We start from the raw sequence: 18,041 nt of genomic DNA on the forward strand, positions 1-18,041 counted from the left end.
ATTTTTTCAGGAAAGTAAGACACATCCCGGTTAATGCTCCAGGTAATGCTAACATGACTTAGCAGCAACTTCTCTCAGTCAGGTTAAGGTGTAGAGAGACTGTAGTCAGTGATCAGATCCCTCTCGCTCCTCCACAGTCCAAATATGGTCTGCTCCCCGTACCGGAAACAAGATGGCAACGAGTGTAACGCTGAACTCGATGCTTCCACAAAACAATGGGTGACGTCACAGTCACTACGTCCATTATTTATACAGTCTATGGTCTTAACTTAGGACTTGACTTGACTTGCCTGAGACAAAATGACTTGGGACTTGAGTCCCATTTCTGCTGTTCAACACGTTTTGAAGAAAACACATTGTGATTGCTTCATTCATTAAATTGATATGGTAGAACAATACACAGAGCTCTGTTCAGGCCAAAATAGGGATGTGGTGAATATCTAATGTTGGAATTAGGCTAATTAAATCACAAAATGACCATAACCAACCTGATCTGAGAGTGTTTGAGCTGTCAGCAGGAGCTCAGGACCTCCGTCACATCGGCCCAGCTGGTGGAGGCCGTACAAGCCAAGTGCCTCCGGTATGTCTGATCCCCGAGGAGGAGAACCTAATCCCTCCCTCCCTCCCCTCTCTCTCCACGCTTGGACGGGTGCGCTCACTGTACCATGAGCTGCAGAGTATGTGATTACACTGTTTGGGTTGGCAGCTCGGGCCGAAACTGTTGGAGCAGCTAGTCGGACTGCGAGGGAGAAGACAAGCATCGCAGAGGAACTATTTGAAAAATCCCCTGTTTAGGCTGACGGAGCTGAGCATTGTTTACTCTGGAACAATAGAAGCATGACAATCACATTTGTGTTGAAGCATTTTAGTGGTGTTGTGTCATGTGTTGCTTATGTTTTTGATGTTTACAGCTGAATGCAGCGCTGAGGTCAGATCTGTATATGGGGTCATAGACAATCTTTGTTTATGAGGTGATTAGGCCAAACTCTTAAAGCAGCACACTGGTGGTTTTGCATGTTTAAGCCAATTTACTACGGATTATGTATACTTTATAAGAGTGTTGAACATTTTTCAAAGGAGACCATTTCAAGGCAGCTGATTGGCTCCATTAGATTCAGTTTTAAAATGACTTCAACAATGAACCTTTTGACATGTAAAATGAGGTATGAGATATATTGTCACAATTAATTTTTGAACATATCTTCTTGTCTTTTTTTTCCAGAGATGAATTGTCAGTCTGTGATGAATGCACTTGAACCCTTACTTCAACATAACCTTTTAATTCAATAAAAAGCCACATTATCTGCTTTTATAATTTATGACATTACATTTCAACATAACTTGTAATGCCTTGTGGAAACAGACTCAAGTCTCATATGGTCCATTTCAACACAATGATTTTGCAATAATTTCCAATGAAATAAGACAATTCAGTGTGTTCACTGTTGAGCTCAACCGATGCTGATTATGATTTTACAGGGGGGAAATTAATAGATAACTGATATAAAGGCTGATATGATACATTTTTGATTTGGAATGAAAATTGACCCTTTTTTTAATGTGGATTGTGAACAGATTTTTCACCACTCTGCAAACTTACCCACAGAGCTACTTTCTCAAACATAAAAGTGTATTAAAAAATGTTTATATAGTTATAAATTATTATGCATTATACAAACAATTTATTACCGGCCAATTCTATAACTGATAACTGAGAAAATAAAGAATAAATGGGAATAAAATAAATAGATAAATAAACATAATTACTGTTCAAAAATGTAAAAAATTAGGAGCGATCATTTCTAAATCACGTCAAACAACATTTTCTGCATTATATATTGTGTAAAAAAAAGTTTTCATAACGGCACATAGCGGACAGCATACACAATACTGATCATTGAAGTGCCAGTTTTCATAGGTAACAGAAAAGAATAAACATATGGTATACATGATTTGTAACACTTGAGCCAAAACATTAAAAAAAAAATAGCATTATCTTCTATTAAATGTGTTTCAGGGCATCATGTTTAAGTCAGATCTTTGGCTTGTTTTATGAGAAAAGAACATAAGGCTTCTCATTCGTCTCACATCTTGACATTTTATTCAACATTTTAGCATAAAGCCTGTTTATATTACACCCTTTCCTTGATCCGTTGATGCATTTTGGGAAACACTGTGTTCCAGTTTGAGTGCTTGGAAACAAAAGCCAAGATACTTTGTCTCTCCAGGGATGAGGCCTGAAGAAAATTCCCACTTTTACAAAACTTATATGAATGATGACTTTGCATGTGGTTGGTGCTTCAGCAGCCTATTTCCCGTGTCCATCCTGTGAAACATGCTGAGGAGGGGGTGCTGCATTCCCTTAACCATCTCTGTACTAGAGGTCTGCATCTATTTTTGGGCACAGCTCCTGCGTCCCACACATGCAGGATTCCCCCTGGAGCGTCTGGTGACATCTCTTTCCCAGAGAGCTATGTATACATGCGTCCTGGGTCATCTTTATTTGTCATGTAGGCACTCTGAGATCAAGTATGTGGTTCCCAGAAACAAGGTTTCGGGCAACACGGTGAGAAAACCACCAGAGGCCGAGTTGTGGTCGCCAATGTTAACATAAATCAGTGTGGTTTAGCATCTGACACCAATAATTAGCCAGTTTCCTTACTCATAAATTAGAAATGTATGGCATATTGAGCCTGTAATGTGGCACAGTCAGGATTTACTGTTTTACTTACTAAATCAGAATCTGGGCTTGAAATGTGGAAAAAACGTCTTTTATATAATAGCATGCATTCTTGGCTTACATTTCCACTGTAGTTCCAAATAAACATGTCATACTGAATCATTTTCATTTGATATTCATCAGATGGTTGGTCACTGTGCATCCTCTCCAGAGGACGATGGTGGAAATTCTCCCAGAGTGCAAGCTAACATATTGTTCTAGTTGTTCTCCAAACAAACACACTGACAAATTCTGTCTGAATCAGTAGCTCCATGTTCAATGCTGCAAACCATTAAGTGTCCACAATTTATGCAGGGTTTAAAAAACGTTACGCAGGTTTTGGCATTAACTTTTTAGATGACGGAAAAATTAAACCAAAGGTTCAGGACCAGTTCATTGAAAACTCAGATCTAGCAGCCAAGTCAGTAAACTTAGTGGATTATCAATAGCAAGGAAGAGATCCAGTCACCAAAATGCTGCACAGTTATTTAATTCATCACTTTGGTCCAAACTGAAATATCTCAATCATTATTGGATGGATTGCTGTAAAATTGTGTACAGATATTCATGTTGTCCAGAGAATGAATCCTAGTAAACCTGGTGATCCCCAGACTTTTCCTCTAGAAAATGTGGGGAGCATAACATTTGTGTTAAAAAAAAAAAAATTGACAAATGAAAATTGGTGCCGACATTCGAGACTTTCCTCCCCCCCAAAAAAACCATACAAAACCCATATGTCATTGCTACGTAAGCTTATTATGACCCATATTCACATTCATTGTTAGACAGCACCCTCTAGTGGCTGTAGTTATTATGATGGAAGCCAAGGTGGAAGTGACGTTATGGAGTATAAAGAACAATAAGGTCCTCTGAGGATGGTGGGTCAAACAAATACAGGATTTTAACCCAGGTGTTTGTGTCTGAAGTGAAAAAGGTAAAAAAATAAATTTAAAAAAAGTAAAAGTCAATGTTATTATTTTTGGTTCCCTATGTACCAATACCTTCTGTGAGTAGCTACATCATGTAAGACTGACATAACTACTGCCAAACTATCTTTTCCGAAGCCTAACCATGTAGTTTTACTTTAACCACTTTAACCAAGAGTTTATAATGGCGACAATTACGTTTAGGTGTGAAAACATGTTTATTTCTCAACAAGTTCTCCAACATAAACAGCAGAAGAGGTCATGTGGCAGTACCAAAAATTAAAGCACGCAGGGTTGATTGCGGCTCGTGTTTCACGGCACATATATATGCTGTCGAACTGCAAGTTTTTCAAAGTCGCATTCTAAAAATAGCACACACGTACGGTCTGCGGTTGTAAAAACTAACTGCCGGGTGGGGAGATACTTTTTTTTTTTCTTTAATGGAAAGGTTACTTTGTGTTGAATCTGATACATTATATGGTTTCAGTACTTTTGCATACTGTTACAGATATACAATCTGATAAAATGAGCAATGCTTACATTTAGCTTTGAATACAAGCTGAGGTGAAGCTCCCTGCAGTGCTGAGAAAAGCCATCTGACCTGTTCCATGATGGATCATGTGTTCATCATTTTTGTTACTGCTGCCAGAATCTGTTTTCTTGGCTGAATAACAGAGGACATCATTTTATGAGCACTTAAAAATAGACATATCATCCTTCTTCCCCAGATGGAAAGATAACTGAACCATTGAACAAGAACAAGTGACTGACCCACACAAACGGGCTGACCAAACACTGTCCACATGCTTCCATTAAAATATAGAGTTTCAGGCTAATGGTCAAGATAGATTTGATATTTTCTTCGTTGCTTGGTTGACAGATCAATGCTTCATTTCCAACTTGGATATCTCTTAGCCTGTCAGCCTGTCTTTTAGTGAGTCAGCAATAATTTCTCCTAGCTGTATTGAAACTCTTGGATATTGAATTTAGTCTTTCGTCGAAAGAACTTGATGCCAAGATCCAGTAAGAAAAATCCTTTGCAGGAAAATAAAAAGGGAACTGACACACAGCTGGCAAGTATCTAAAAAAAAGTCCAGACACAGATCCCCTTCAGAGAGCTTTTAGCTTTAGAGGAAGCTTTCATGTTGAACTTTTTCCTGGATTTCATGGTCAGTGGGGAAGGCCTAATATAAAAAAAGAAACCCTTGCAAAAAACAAATTTTCATCTTAGATAGGCATCAGATTATTTTGTTTGTTAAAAAGAACCTACCTACATGTAAAGAGCGTGTTTTTATCGATTTGAGAGCTTATTACCTAGCATCAATGCTAACCTACTGCTAGGTGCCATCCGTAGAAATAGAATAAAACTAGAATGGACAATGCACTGTTGGCTGTGGTCATTTGGCTAAATGGTGATCGTTGTTAGATGCTATGGTGACAAAACACATTATTCTGGAATTGTAGCTATGCGGTTTCTTAGGTTTACGGCTGGCTAACTGGCTAAATGTTAACTAGCACTCTATTCTACTCTTCAGCTGGTGAGGTAATGCTAGTCTCCTAGCTGCAGGGAGTGAGGCCAAGGGACTGTTAAACTTCCTTCAGCTGGAACTTGTGAACTCGTGTACAAGAAATGCTTGATCTTCAAGTGGTGATGTTGTGAGGAAGTTGCTAGCTGGCAACATGTCTAAAAACCACAGAAGCTAACAACTTATCAAGCTAGTGAATACGTAAAGCAAAGTTAATGTAAATCCTTAATGGTCATACACTGCAAAAAACATGAAGCCTACCAAGTGTTTTCTGCTTATATCAAGCAGTAAGTATCTCAATTATATTGTTTTGAGTATAACTTACCTACTGACCATAACTTTATGTGCTTACTTAATTATTAGTATTATTATGTGCTTGCTTATTTAATTATGTAATTATTCAAAGATTTGTTTTTAGGATTGACTTTGTGAGCTTTTTCATGTTTTTCAAGCAATTCAACCGTTGAATATGGTAAGCTGTTAACTAAAATATTGGCTCCAATTGAGAGTTTTAGTTGCATGTAGTTTTAATGCTATTTCAAAAGCATTTCTACCACTAAAACATGCTCGTTTCAAGTATTGCTGGCTTATTTTAATGTCACTACAGTTGGGCTATTCAAGCCACAATTGCTCAAAATAAGTATATTTGGATTTATATCAAGCTATCACTGGTTTTTCCAGTGACTAGATATTTTTTTTACTTATTTAAAGAATTCTTACAAAGAAAAATGTACTTACTGCACTGGCAGATAATTTCACTTGTTTCAAGCATGTAGTTGTTAAATTCTAGTTATTAATTTCTTATTTTTTGTCAGTTGGTTTTTGCAGTGTGCACTGTTTATACGGAAGATTATACAGAAGGTAACCCGCTACAATGAGTTGTTTTGGCTATGGCTCACACAAAAATGGCCGCCATTCTGACTATTGTTCAAATGTTTGAATTGATTTGAATGGGAATGCCAGTTGTAGTTTCATTCCATGGTGAAAAAGTGAAAAAGTTTTTCAGATGATGATGAACAGTGAAGAATAATGACCGCATTGTATGAAACGCAGACACAATCATCTAAGTACATGTGGTTTCAGCTTGCCTGCTCATTATTCACACCCAGTCATTTATCAGCAGGAGGGCAACAGTCAGGGGAGGAAAATGACTTTTTGATCCAAAAAACAATCAATCACTTTACTGTAACAATTAGATCATCTGCATGTGCATTTGAATTGCTAAAAAACTCTAAACTACTAATTTTGAGCTGAAGTGGCTGGTAGGAAAGACAATAGTGAAAAATACTTGCTTCTTATCTGATAACAAGCAGTTTTGTGGCATTCATAATCTTGCCTCTGTGCCATAAAATCATTTTTTAAAATCTTATTTATGGGCTTGACAAAGCTGGAGTGCTGATGTTAAATCCTTCCATTACTATGTATAAGGCAACATGGAAACAATTTGATTTGATTGAATAATCCCATTTACTTTAATACATAATTTTACAGATGTCACTACAGACACTGAACTGTCTGGCCTGCTGTTTGCAGTGCTATGGCAGAGTGAGGAACAAGGAATGTTGTTGTTGATTCCTCCTCGAGCCGCCAGTCGCTCTGTAGAAAACCTAAAATGGCTCCCAGTTGGCAGACTCGACCACTGGGTGACAAAAAAGGTAAACTTGTTTTATATTGTTTGTGCCACTTGTTGCTCAGTGAATTGCTTTAAGCATCCATGTACTTATAAATTATAACCAGAAACAGATACTCTGACATCATGTCACAATTTCAAAGAAGCTACAACAGAGTATTTGTCTCAGTCCTGCAGAATCTACCATTCACTTCTATTTTTCTCAGTTACTGGAGTCACAAAATCCACAGTTGGTCAATGGGTTGGAGCCTGAATGGAGCTTAGGTGGGTCAAGTGGCACTGACCTCTGCTGAGTGTTGAAACTTGTCAGACATTTCAATCTAGGTAAACACAGTGTACTGACTCAACAAGAAGTTGGTGGGGGGTCTCAATTATTTTCACTACATTTAGTATTTTATTTTGGACCCTGCATTTTACAGTTATTGTACCTAAAGGAAATGCATCTACTGGAAGTCTTTTAACAGTCAGCCACTTTTTGCATTTTGAGAATGTGGCATTAAATCAGATGAGAAATAGGGTCATTTTCTCATAGACTTCTATACAATTGCACATTTTTAAGGTTTAAGGCACTTCCGCATTGGCTTCAGTTTTCAGGCCCAAAGGTTGTAGCTTGATTGCATCACTGAATCACTGTATAATTCCTGTAATGCATTCAACATGAAATGCAGCAATGAAATTATGCAAGATAAGGAAGTGTGTCACACCAACTGCAGCCAGTACTGATAATCTTTTGTATAATAATAATAATTTGTCTCAATCTATCCAAATTTGATTTCACTAGACCAGTTTTTCTTTCTTAGACATTAAACAGGTTGCTGAAAGGTCAACAGTGAAATTGAACAAACGACACATTACCTCACAAAGTGCACTCATTTATCTTTCTTCAGATTCATGATAAATGGCTCGTTAATCTAAATACAATCCACACTAATGTTATTTAGATTGTTTCTACATCGAGTGACACCATCCCTGTACATTTTCCAGTGCTGCTTTTTCAAAAACGTCCTTATCTCATCTGGGAGCCGTTCAAAATGGACAACCTAGTTTGACTTGATGGATCGCAGATAGTAGCTGTGTTTTTCGTTCTAGAGGTTAATACAACAATATTGGAGGATGATGATCAAGGACAGAGGCTGCCCCTGTCCGAGCAGGCTTCATAAATCTGAGCTGTCAAATGCAATAAAAACTAAAACTAGCACACAAAGATTAAAAAACTCTGACTGGTCACTAGTGGTTCAATATTTCCCTAATGTCTCTTAACTTGTCTCCTCTCCAGAGATTGTCTCTTTGGCCTCAGTTCCCCTCTGCAGCCACTCATGTTCAGACTTCTTCTGGCCAGCAGCAGCTTTGGCAGAAGGAGTTTGTTTTTAAGAGACTGTTTAACTAAGACTCCCCAGTCTGCTTTGTCACACATAGCAAGATTAATAGATGTCTGATGAGCTTCGTTCAGATAACAGAATTGACTCACTGGGACCCTGCAGGGTCGACTCACACACACACACACACACACACACACACACACAAACATGCATGTGTGAGCGTGTTCAATGCTGGACGTGTACACATGTGCAAACACATAGTACTGGAGTTTTGTTTTCATTGAAATGAAAGTTTGTCAGAATCTGAAACCTTCTTCTGTGTGTGTGTGTGTGTGTGTGTGTGTGTGTGTGTGTGTGTGTGTGTGTGTGTGTGTGTTGCATAGGGCCTCCGCAAAAGACCACACATACACATTGTTTGTTTAGATAACTAATTAAACTGTTAAATTTTTTGGTTCAAAACCTGGTCAATGTTCTGGTAATATTATGACAGAGGCATGTTTCCCCATAGTCGGGAGTTTTATTACTAATAAGGGCGAAAGGGAGCAACCCTTTCAGCAACCGCAGACAAAAGCAGTAATTGTGGAAAGACATTTGGTTAAGTTTTTACTGGATGAGATATGGATATTAGACTTATCAAACTTTTTTGAATGCATGCATTTTTTTTTAGAAAATTGACATTTTATGCAATCTCTACACTGGCCTATCATTGATGAATAACTCTGATCATCAGTCACCTTATCCTTCTAACCTCAGTATGTTAAACTGACAGGGTATTTATATTGTAATGTTGGTTTTGAGGCTAAAGTGAAGCAATGTTGCAATCCTTTTCTTCTCAGAAAGAGACAGTAGGTGGTCTGAGTTCTTGGGAACTTTTTCTGTTTTTGCTCTATTTTAAATTTGGCCAAATTAAAGCAAAAGGCATGGTTTAATGAGGGCCAGAAATATCACTTAATATAATGAAATAAAAATAAACTCCTGCTGGCAACCAAACCATGTTCCATGGTTTTCTTGACCTGATAAGCTACTACACCATGGAGTCGTGCAATTTACTGGATTTTCAAAATTTCAAAAGTTTTGTGTTCACAAATTAAGGGATTCTTTCATCGTAAGCAACACATGTTAAACATAGTTCAAAGTTTGTTTGGTGTCCTCCTTTCTTGTCACTTGTAAAATTGAACACTTTGAGGTTTCCACAGTTTAGCTCTCAGCAACAGTGCTTTACAAACATAAGATGACCTTTCCTTACCCTTGGCAACAAATGAGGAAATTCATTCACTCCAAAAACAACTAATTGGAACAAATCTCCTGTCATGTTTATTTGCTGAGTTTCATCCTTGTGGACATCCAGCAGCTTCCAACAATCCCCTGCAGATGACTCTCCAGGCCTTAAGTACACCCAGACACAGCACTTGTGCCGAGATGTCGAACACCCACAGCAAGTGTCTTGCTTTTTGGTCCAGCGTGCAGTTCCCACACGTCGTCTCAAAGGCCCATTTGCCAAACTGTATTTACTGTTTGCAAGCACTAGATTAGGCCTGGATATCCTGAGGGATGCAGCAGACTGTTGGTGCCCAGCCAGCAGTGCACAGAGCTGAGCTGAAACTGAGGTGTGGGTGCTCTGTAGTACAGAATTAATAACAGTATGCTTGGATAAAAGTACATGATTTGAGTGATAGACGTTAAGTGCAGGTGGGAGTTTAAGAAGACAGGGCGCTCCCATGGGATTATAAAGATATTTTTAAAAGTGCAGCTCCTAGGAAAGAAAATAATTTGTTTCTCCCCGCTTCTAGTCTTTAAGCTAACAAACCCCAGTCCTATCTTTGTACTAACTGTTGTATTTATATTGATCTTCCTATTTCTTCTTCTTTTTTTATTGGGCAACACAGCAATCACATGTTTCCCAAAACAATTTGCATTTTACGTGCTTTTCATTCTTCAATTGTTAATAGTTTTGGCTGTGTTCATGCATTTGGAATGAATTTTGGCAATATTCTGTATTTTTATTTGGTCTTGTTTTTTCCAGCTCAGATCCTGCAGTACATACACTGTACAAACAATAGTTACACTCTTAAGGTTGAGCGTGTAAAACGTGCCATTAAAACCCATTCAAAATGCATTTATTGAGTATTTGACACTGTACAAAAAAATTATGCAACAAAATCAGTTCTGCTGCTAATCATTGACAAGTTCCAGGCTGCAATAATTCAACATTTTTTTATTTTTTTTTTACTTTGCTTGTAGTATATTGAAAATAATCCATATTTTCTCATTATTTAATCTAATAACATGGTGGTATTATGATGAAAACACGTCATTTAAAGGGTTAAAATGTTTAAAAATCAATTAGTGTTTGATCAATTGTTAGGTCAGATATAGGTGGGAAAAAAATCAGTCAGCTTGCTTTTTAAGAGTGCATTTTATGCACTAAGCAGTACAAGTGTGCATTAAATTTGAACAGGCCCTAAAGCACAGATATTGCTAGTTGCTTACTCTCTCAGATGTTTCTTAGCATACAATGTGATCACACTATAAAAGATGTTGTTGGAAACTTTACTATGAAAGACTAATACACTAAATGTGCATACAACTCAAACAAAAAGCTAAAAGAGGAGTTTGTATGTTAGCGCTAAAAGTAGCCTCACAAAGTCATTTCAAGGCCTGTAATACACACAGGTGTTTTCACTTAATTGCCTGATTACAACTCTTACACCTTAATCATCCTATTGAGTTTCGTGACAGAATGTGCCTAGCTCTAATTAGCTACAATTATTGAAAACACCTGTGTGTGGGGTGTCACAGTATAGCAAATATATAGATTGTTGCAGGCCATTGAAAACCAGGTAAAACCTGCTCTACAACAGAATGCCAGCATCTTTTTTATATGATAAAGACAGCTATATGATACTTTTTCACATCTAACATGCCTTTGTTCATGCTCTTTCTCATACTGGCACAAGCTAAAGCCTAGCCTGAGGAGTTAGCGTCTTCATCCACACAGGCTCAGCAGCAGTGAATCCCTTAGATTGAAATGGAGATTATCAAAGCTCCTTAAATGATATTGTTAGAGTTTAGGAGATTCAATATGAGCTGTTTGGTTAACGCTTAAAGCTTGTTTTTATAAAATTGAAACTAAATAATGGGAGGTAAATCTCTGCTGTGAATCTTAAGGGAGAACATGAAGCTGAAACAGACTATAATCATGGTATACACACACAATCACACGCACACACACACACACACACACACACACTTACACACACAGAACACACACACACACACACACACACACACACACTCTCACACACACAAACACACTCACATACTAACACACATACTCTCACACGCACACACTCACACACACACGGAACACACACACACACACACACATAGACAGAGTTCTGTGTTTCTTCTCTGTTCATCTGTATACACCTCAGTGTTCCTCATGTCCACTACTGTGTTTACTTGACGCAGTTTGTAAATAAACTGAATATAGCTCCGAGCTCTTTCTGTGTAGTACATGAGGGTCTGAGGTCATACGGGGTCGAGGAAGTAGCACATTAGCATGTTTTATGGGTCATGCACCACATACCAGCCTCTTTTTGACACAGCTTGGTAAAGTTTCCCAGCAGCCCACTGAGGGCCACAGTATCCCGTGTTGGATTCTAATTGGACAGAACAGCGATGACAGCAGAAATCAGTAAATCACATATAGAAACGCAGAGTATGACTTTCCACGGCTCCTTGGCGTCTCTCGTCTCTGACACTGTAAATCCAACACGGCTCATTCTCTTCTCTCCTCTCTGCCAAAACAGGCTTTAACTTAATGCTGCCAAGAGATCAGATCATTCCGACATCCGCCATGACAGTCATTTCATCTCAAAATTCAGCCTTTAAGACTTTTCACAGAACTAGAAATACTCTGCCAGTGTTCGTATAGTATTCTTTGTTTCAGGAATGTTCAGGAAATTAACTTCGGAGGCTCTGAGGGAAAAAAATTATTACAGTTGTTTGTTATGTTTTAATTTTCTTGTTAGTTTTTGATACAGGACCACCTGTAAAACAAATTAGCCTGATAAAATAATTTAAACTGGATGAAAGTTGACAGACCGATAAAATTAACACTTTTATTTAAAGAGGCTATTGTTATTATTATTATTATTATTATTATTATTATTATTTAATGACAATTTATTTTACAGTTGTATGATGTGAGACAGTATATCAACACATTGGGCTGCAGCTTTCATTATTTTCATTATCAGTTGCATCAGTTTCTCAGTTAATAGATTTATTAATAAAGCGTTTGTCTGAAAACAGTGAAAAATGATAGTCATGATTTCCAATGAAGCTTTTAAACTTCTTGTGTTGTCCAACTTACAGGCCGAAATTACAACTTTTCAGTTATTTAAACCATGGAAAACCATAAAATTGTTACAATTGAGAAGCTGGAACCAATGAGGGTTGGACATTTTTGTTACAAAAAATACCTCAAATGATCGATGTGTGATGTTCCAATCATATGAATTAATATTCATGAAGAGATTTTTTAAGTTAGGTTTTGACTTACTTTTAATTTCCATAAGTTTACTTCTGGCATACTTTTATCTCAACATGACCCGCATGAATTCTGCACTTTCTTTCATTGATGTTATGTTGAAAGATCATTAAAGAAGAGACATCATTTACAGTGGCGTCCAGATGTGACACAAGTCTTGTAAACTCAACAAAAAACCCACAATGTATGATAGCTAAAGATTAAAATACAGGAAAATAAACATGTGGATTAGACACAGAATAGAATAAATAAATACAAATTTATAATACAAATAAATAAAAGCATTAACAATCAATTAAAACAAGATCTGAAACAAGGCCTTTGAACCATACAGTGCACCTAAAAATAAAAACCTTGCATTTTCCTCCAGTGTATATCTTTCTCATAACTTCTGCTGTATATAATAAACCTCCATCAGCAGTGAGTCTTTCACCAAGTACAGAAGTCACTCATGATCGCTGATAAAACGACCAAATCAAAATAAGAGAGGCAGGAACACAGGCCACATACGGTACCCAGCTTTTATGTATTAAAATGCACCTCCACAAGTTTAACTGACAAGTGTAATAAATCAAGGCGGGACCTTCCCGCTGAACCACGTCAGAACAAATGGATCACGCCAGAACGCTAATTCCCCACCAGCCTCTGTATAAACACGCCGATGGGGGAGGCAGAGGAGCAGAGGGTGAGGAGGGGTGAGACTGGGCGATGAGGGATGGTCAGGAATTCACTGGCCAGTCAGAGAGAGAGGGGGAGATTATAGGAGAGACGATTGATTGAGCTGAATGCATTTTATGACTCAGAAAATAAGGAATAAAAGATTCTATTGAAAAGCCCCTCGGTGCATCCACTCTATAAATGTATGGCCTCATGTAACCGGTATATGAAGCCAAAATCTGATTTAATTTCGGGTGATAAATTATCTTGTAGATGCAGATGCCAACTTTTTTTTAAAGACAAACTCACATTTTGGAGCAAACACAAGACAACAGAGAATCAGAAGCATGGGAAAGAAAGGGGAAGTGGTTGAAGAAATGAATGAAGGAAATAGTGTGTTATATCATGAGGATGTTGGGTCCAAGCCAGTGTGTCTAATTACCAGGAGTCATTGAGCAATACATGAAGTTTCACCTGCTTAGTCAATGCTGATGCTGCTGATAAGGGACTCTGTGTGTGTGTGTGTGTGTGTGTGTGTGTGTGTGTGTGTGTGTGTGTGTGTGTTCTGCGTTGGGATATTAACAGTCTGCTGCGCTGATAAGTGAGGTGCTCGTTGTGGATAAGCTGTGAAAGTAGGAGCATGCATTATCACTGACATTAAATATTTTATTCAGTAAGTTTCCTAAAGCTAACTACTTCTCTTCTTTTTTAACCTGGCAGCACCTCAGGAAGCTTTATGTTATATAAACAGTAGAAATACTTCCCCCCCTCAATGCACAATTGATGCATTAGCAGCTGCCAGATGTGACTACAATTGTGCATGTTAGTGTATTAACATAATACACCATGTTCTACTCAGATGAAATGAAACTTAAGGGATGTATTCCCTTGTTTTAAATTGATTCCCACTGAATTGGTGGTAAGCTGATGCAACTTTTAGTGTTTAAGAACTCTTTGTTTGGTTGAACTATTACTGCAGGATATTATATTATATTATATTATCAAATTATCAATCTATCTAATGTAAGGATTTTTATCTCTCTGTTTTATATATCTGTTATGGCATTTTTATTGTTGACGTTTTGTCAGCTGACATTTTTTTTAATTCTATCCTTTGTTGTGAGATAGTTTTCTATTTACTTAACATAGCTCATATCTTTTATATGTCTTGTTAAAGTTAGTGATTATGTTCTATGTGATTCTGTCGTCTTGACCACGAATGCCTGCTGATACATGGTTTAGGTAAAATTAGGGGCTACTTTAAAATGATGCAGGATTATTGCGTATATGGTCACACCCTCATAATTTGACCATTGATCTCAGGAAACCAAATAAAATAGGATTGGGTTTAGTAAAACAAACACCAAATAATTCAGAGTTCTGCAGCTCTGTCCTGCTCACTTTAACATCAGCAGGAACACAACAGCTTTAACCGATAACAGCCCATAATAACACCAACCACTGCACAGCAGAGAATATTACATACAGGTAAGCAGAAGAAGCAGAGTCAGGTCCGATATTATGTTACGTAATGACGCTGGGTAACGCTGAGACCAGTGGCGGTTCTAGACCAGTTTTACTGTGGGGGCCAAGGAGGGGCCAGTGTCTAATCAGAGGGGCGCATTTAAAAACGTCAGAGATGATATTTAAGCATTCAAAACCTTTATTTTAGCTTATTCAAAAATTTCATATAAGTATATTTGGAAGACACAAATACGTACATTGATTGACAATGAGACTTATCAACAATAACAATCATTTTTGTACGACAATGACATTTCTCATTTTTGTGCACAAATTACATTTTATTTTTTATTTTGAAAGTACAGTACAGTGAGAATGATCTTTTTTTTTATTTTTATTTTTTTAGATATACAAGCTTTTATTGCACAATTAAACTATTATACAATGTACACATTCTGGGTTCCTTTAGTCTACAATGAGATATTATTTGAACAAAAAATAGGTAAGAATTGTTCCATGTAGAACTTTGAGTCATATTAGTTCCGGTTTTGGCACTAGCGAATATCATCATTATAAATGGATCATTGTATTATTCATTTGACACAGGGGCCACAGCAGAGGGCTTCAACACAGGGGCAATGGCCCTGTAGGCTCCTGTGTAGAACCGCCACTGAGAGAGTTACATACAGGAGTATTACTAGAAAAGCAGCAATCAGGACCGTTATTATGTTGCGTAATGACGCTGCGTAACGCTGAGACTGTAAATAAAATGTGATGATCAATCAGACAAACTCACCATCTGAACATGAGTCAGATGCTGAGTCTGCAGCGTCATAGCTGCACGTTAGCAAAACGGAGGCTAGGTGACATGATGACCTTTCACCTGCTGCAGGTCGTCATGTGACAGACTAATTGATGGCAGACAGGTCGTTTTATTGAAAGCTAAATTATTAATACATTTTCTTCTTGATAAGGGCTACAGGCCTTCACAAAATAAAAGAGAACGAAATAAAATAAGCCTTAATAAAAGGGCACTTTGGACATCAGGTGCTCATATGCCTGCATTTAAGACTTACAGTAAACCCCCTCTGAATAACCACGAACATCTATGGTGTTCTGTGTTCGTTTTAGGTAATATTAGTAAGTAAATGTCATTAAACCTATGAAATACCACAGTAATGATTCCAGTTAGTGTTGGAACGTGCATAAAAACCATTATAAAATGAAAAGAAAAATCATGGGAATAAGAAAATTTCCTCATAGTGTAAGTATTTCAGTTTAGGGTCAAACTGAGAAACACTGGGTTGGAATATTCCCAGTCTCATTCCCATGATGGCGGCTACAGACAGAGTTGGTTTATGTGTACTGGTCTGCTCAAACAGACCGCACCAACCTAATGCCACCCACATGCCCCTTCAGTCAAAACAGCTTCAGTCTGCAGAGAGCTGATGGATGTGAAAATTAAACAGGCTTTAAAAACGTTTATGAGGCTAATAAACACATATTTCTGCTTCTGTGTCACAACTTATTTCCTAATCAGTCAATCTCTCTCTCCGTCTTTATTTTTCTTTATTGTATGACTGGAATATTAAGGCCACCGCTGTCAGTCAGGATCAGACTGCCGAACTGATAAATACCACAGAGCTACTTTACTCTACTATACTTTACTAAGCTACTGAGGAACAGAGATGCAGGCAAGGTCTGACACCTAGTGGACAAAGATTAAACAGAAAAGAGAAAAGAAACTGAATTTAGTTCTGATCTGATTTGCAGTTGCATGGTGTAGTTTCTAATAACTGTTCTTATTATTAAAAGACTATTAAGCCACCATTTCTGCTTTCCATATTTTTTTAACATACATGTACATCTCAATAAACTTTAATATCATAGAAAGTTTATTTATGTCAGTAATTCAATTCTAAAACTGGAAATAACATATTATATAGATCCATGACACACAGAATGAAACATTTCATATCTTAATGTATTTAATTTCTTCTAATTATAATGATTATGGCTTACATTTAATGAAGACCTAAAATTCAGTGTTTACAAAAAAAATTATATTACAAAAGACCAATTTCAAAAAGTATGTTTAATATGGAAATGTTGGCCTCTGAAAAGTATGTCCATCTATATGACTCAATACTTGGTTGGGGCCATTTGACTTGAACTACTTTTCCATCATATTCTAATTTATTGAGATGCACCTGTATACTGCCCCAATCTAAGTAAAACATTTTAATTAAACTGAAAGTGTAATCTCTCATTCAAAGTGCCAATAATTCATTAATAGCCATTTCTAATGTTGTTATTGTTTAATTTGTCAAACTAGGTTGAAGGTCTGGCATGAGCATAATTTTTAAAACACCCACCTAAAGCACATGGGTGTTCCATACAGACCCACTTCACAATTTGTTGATTAATAAATATATATTTTTTATAAACCTTAACAGCAGAAATTGTTCTAGTCAAATGTTTAATCTCTTAGCTGTCATTAGCTATTTTCATTTTTTCTCATGACCTGTTAATGTCATTTGTAATAAGCGTGACCAGCCTTTTTGCTGTGCTGTCGACACAAAGTCAAAACAATAGTGGAAATTACTATTTAATGTTTCATCTTTCAATATGTGTTATCATTCATTTTTGTCTGTTTTCTTATCCCATGGTGTGCTGTGAGCGTTTCAAATCGGCCTAATGTTCTGGTTCAGCCAGCTTGTTAAAAGTTCAGATGTTTTTATGAAAATCTCTAAAGACAAACTGAAGAAAAATAGCTGGAAGATTCAATGCTAATATTCTAAGGACAGTAAATTAGTCAATTTCAGAATTGACAATAAATCAATAATTTAAATACAATAAGGTAACAGTTACTTCATAAATTGTTAAGTGGTAAGTACATTTTACTTGATACTGTCAAGTGAATTGTTCATGATATAACAGCAGTAAAGTTTATTTTAAAAGTTCTTGAGGAAATTGTTTCAATGATTTTATCAAGTATGTCCTAGAAGTGATTCTGTTCAGGTTGTTGTTCCCTGACAATGTTAAAGTAATGTGTGAAAAGTGAAGACAGATTGAGACGAATTGTGCCTTTGTTAATGGAAATCATAGCTAAATGTAATGAATAAGAGCTGATTAAATCACTATTATCACTACTGTTACTAAATAGGGTTGGGATCATTTCATGCTCTTATTTTTTTTTTTAGCTTACTGGACACATTATGTATCATCCTCTGTAGCAAACTCGC

This window comes from Centropristis striata, chromosome 1 (genome assembly GCF_030273125.1).
Source record: "Centropristis striata isolate RG_2023a ecotype Rhode Island chromosome 1, C.striata_1.0, whole genome shotgun sequence".
In the NCBI taxonomy this organism is placed as follows: Eukaryota; Metazoa; Chordata; class Actinopteri; order Perciformes; family Serranidae; genus Centropristis; species Centropristis striata.